Source organism: Arachis duranensis, chromosome 4, assembly GCF_000817695.3.
Source record: "Arachis duranensis cultivar V14167 chromosome 4, aradu.V14167.gnm2.J7QH, whole genome shotgun sequence".
NCBI lineage: Eukaryota > Viridiplantae > Streptophyta > Magnoliopsida > Fabales > Fabaceae > Arachis > Arachis duranensis.
Window position 1 is genome coordinate 76,122,439 of NC_029775.3, and position 4,054 is coordinate 76,126,492.

At 30.2% G+C, this 4,054-nt stretch overlaps 1 long non-coding RNA gene across 1 annotated transcript; it reads right to left on the reverse strand.

Moving 5' to 3' along the window:
* Nucleotides 1-1,099: 1,099 nt before the first annotated feature.
* On the reverse strand, nucleotides 1,100-1,468 carry LOC107484606 (uncharacterized). The gene is made up of 3 exons (XR_008008275.1): nucleotides 1,414-1,468; nucleotides 1,224-1,297; nucleotides 1,100-1,142 (listed from the first exon to the last, which is right to left on the reverse strand). It is a non-coding gene; the product is annotated as an uncharacterized LOC107484606 (long non-coding RNA).
* Between the last annotated feature and the right edge of the window lie 2,586 nt (nucleotides 1,469-4,054).

Below are 4,054 nucleotides of genomic sequence, written 5' to 3' on the forward strand. Positions count from 1 at the left end.
AGGCATGTATAGCAATATTTTGTAGTGTTATTTTAAATTAGTAGTAAAAATATATGATCTGGTGAGTGTAAACTGTAAAGTGAACTTTTTTAAAGATAAATCAATTTACATTTTATTTTTAAATATTTGATTTTTTTTTGTAAATTTGATGATTTTTTATTATTAAATAAATTTGTTATTAATAAATTTACATATAATTAATAAGTTTGTTATTAAATATTTTTGTTTAATAATTAATATTTACTAACGGTTCTTTAGGCAATTTTTTCATGTTTTTTATGTTGTAAGATATCATGCGTAAGAAAAAAATTGACAATCTTAATTGCATTGATAAAGTAAATAATATGTTTATTTAATAAATATCACTCATTCAGAATTACATGATGAGCAAGGTTGCGAGAATCGAACCGGTCAATAAACCGGTGAGGTTGTTGGTTCACTGGTTTGTTGGGGTTCAATCGGAGTTTAACCGGTTTAATTAAATATTAAATAAAATTATTAAAAAACTTAAAAATAATTTTAAATATATAAATTCAATAATTTCACATAATAAAATTTAAAACGTGAGAAACCAAGATTCAAATCAAACTACCCAATTCTCTCTACATATAGGTATAGATACTATCATCATTTAAGAAAATATGGAAAATCAACATAAATACTTCATCAAGAAGGTCAAAATAATTGTTCAACTAACAGGAAGCTTAGGATGATAGACTTTGTGTATCAAACACTAGAAGACTCATAAGTATACTATAAAATTCCCAAGCATTAATGTGCTAAATACATAGTAATACTCAAATCAATGCACAAATTTTATGTGAGAAGACTCAAAAAAAAATTAACAATGATAGTACAAGCCTACATCAGCTAGATATAGTGATTGAACCAGAAGGTCAAATAGTTTTTGCCAATTACTTCTCAAAAGTCAAAACTTTTGTCAGCGCGTTACATCTCACAACACATACCTTTCCTCTTGATATTTGGTACTCATTGTTATTCAACCCTGTAACTGATGTTGAGCTGCAGAAAAATTCATTTAACCAATTTTTGTCAAGCAGTAAAGGCAGAGCAGGAAAGAGCAAAAGGAGAAAAAATGCTCGTGACGTTTGATGCTTTTTCGAAGAGACTCACCATTCCATCTGAAAGAGAAGAAAGACATCAGCATGACCCAATTAACAGCAAAATATTGAATTTGAAATTGCAGAATGAAGCAAACAGACCTGTGTGCAAAATGGAAAGATTCTCCCCACCCAAACTCATAAAAGCTCGTAGCAAGATCATAGTATTTGTTAACCTAAAAATATGCATTCTTATGATATCCTTTCTGCAAATAATCAAATTAACTAGATATCCATAATAATGGTTCAGAGCCATAATATATTTTATTGTTTTTTCTTCTTAATCTCTCACCATATCAGTGTAGTTAGCATTCCTATCTTCTTGTTTTCCTCCATAGTGAACATGAAGGCAGCAAAATAAATCATGAAGCAGTAAACAACAGCAAACAAATTCAAGAAAGTAGCAAAATAAATCATGAAGCAGTAAACAAAAATCATGAAGCAGCAAACAAATTCAAGAAGGCAGCAAAATAAATCATGAAGCAGTAAACAAAAAATCATGAAGCAGCAAATAAATCAAGAACAGGGTCTTACCGGCGGCGAGTGAGGACGCGGTGTCGGGGACGTTCGGCGACGGCGAATGAGGAGGCGGGCTCGGCCAGTAGCAGGACGGGGTAGTGGTTGCGGCCCTCAACGTCGTCGCTGCTGTGGGTGGCTGTGGGTGGCTCGGTGGTGAACTGCTTGCTTGCGTGATTTCTAGAATCTGGAACTGTGGGTGGCTATGGTGGCTCGGTGGTGAACTGCTGTGGGTGAAGAATGGTTTCTGAAAACTGGAAAGGGAAAATTGCCATTGGAAACTGATTGTGATTATTAGGGATTTAGGGTTACGCGTTTTGCTTTTGCCGTTTTCTCTCTTTTTTTTTAAATAGGCCAAAACGACGTCGTTTAGCCTTTCTGATTTCAAACCAAAAAATCGTCAAAAAACCGGACAGTTCTCCCGGTTCACCGGTTAACCGCCGGTTCGACCGGTTCTTCCACTGGTTTTTTGCTAGACGGTTTTTAATGTTATCCGGACCGGCTAGGTGATCAGTTTCCGGTTTTTCCGGTTGAACCGGCCGGTCCGGTTCGGTTTTCAGAACCATGATGATGAGTGAGGCTGAGAATATGTGAGAGATGAGAAATACGTTATTCTTTTTGTTTTTGGTCTTGTGAGAGAGACCTTCTTCACTTTTTTTTATCAACATTAATTTCTATTTTTCGGTCATAGAATAAAATCTTTTCAAACTTCTTTTTTGTTTTTTAAAGAATTTCTTATGGACAATCTGAGTTTAGTAGAAGTTTTTTAGACAAATATATCTTAATATATATGAAAAACAAAAAAATGCATCTACTCAATCCTCTTAACCCAACCGAATAAAAAGGCCTCAGCTATAAAAGCCCAAAAAAAATTATACACAAACAAAACAGATTACTTTTTCATTAACATCCTAATGACAGTTAAATCAAGAGACAATGTCTGCAGCATTTCTGTGGTTGTCAGCATGCATGATGCAAGGGTATCTTGTCACACCTAAACTTTCACACACTTGCTTCATTGTGAACTCTTTCACATAAGATCCACACATGTGAATAATATATATTGAATTCACACCATAGAACTTTTCTATTTCTATTAGTTATCATTATAATATTTAAAGTCTACCGTTGAACACTTTTTTAATCGTTATAAAACACTTTTTTGCTAGAAGTATTTGTATTGCAGTTTGAGTTAATTTTGAGTTAAAAATTTATTCGATTTTAATACTAATTTTATTTGTGATACAGTTTGGATTAGATTACTTTTTAAAAAAAAATCGATCTGATTCAATCCAATTTCAAGCGGTTTGAATTTGTTTAGATTTACGGTTTTATAAATTAAAAAAATTAAATATATATAACAAGTCTTAACATCAAATTTTAAATAAACATAACAAGTGTCGACAATAAAAATTAACAATAATATAACAATAGAAATAAAATTATAAATTAATTAAAATAAATAAATAAATCACATTTTGAGCATAAAAATTTATTAAATAATAATAATACATGAATAATATAAAAATATATAATAAATTAAATATGTTATAAATATAATTGTAAATATAATAATAAAATAATAACATTATAGCATATTGTACGGTTTAAATTGAATTGAATCGGTTAAAAAAGTAGATCCAAAATTCGATTCGATTAAACGATTTGTAAAAATTAGAATCCAATCAAATTTAAATTAGTGTAATTTTAATTATTTTTCATTTAAATTAAATTGATTTGGATTTTAACACATTACTCTCCGCACTCTCTCATGATCCCAAACGTGGAAAGAGGATCATGTCTATCTCAACATACAAATTAAACCAACCCAACAACAAACATCTAAGACATAACCCACCTAAAAATGGAAATACAAAACAACTAGCAATAACACAACCAAAAAGAAATGCATGAATAAAATAATAGAAATACAATCTACTTATCTTCAGTCATTTTGTTTTTTTGACAGAAGCCACACTATTTAGATAAGCACAATGCCACCCAAATTGTTATCTGCTTAGTGCTTCATACTCCACAAGAAGATTGCTCTACTTATAGTTATCAACCCATGTTATCTTTCTTTACAGCTTTGACCAAATCTCTATTCCTCTCTCACGACTGTATATAGAAAAATCTCTCCTGCTTTAGATTTTCTAAAACAAACTCACATTCTCTGTTATTTTTATACTTTTGTTCTAATATAATGATATGATTAATTTTTGCTACTAGACATTTATATTTTATCGTAGTTCGAGTAATTTTAGGGTGATACATATCTAATCACAATTATAAAATTTATTCTTTACCACTTTAAATTTGTCTGATTTGATTCAATTTATATATTTTTCATTTGACATATTTATTTGAATATTATAATTTATATAATTTAATTATTTAGCTTAATTTGAGAATAGATG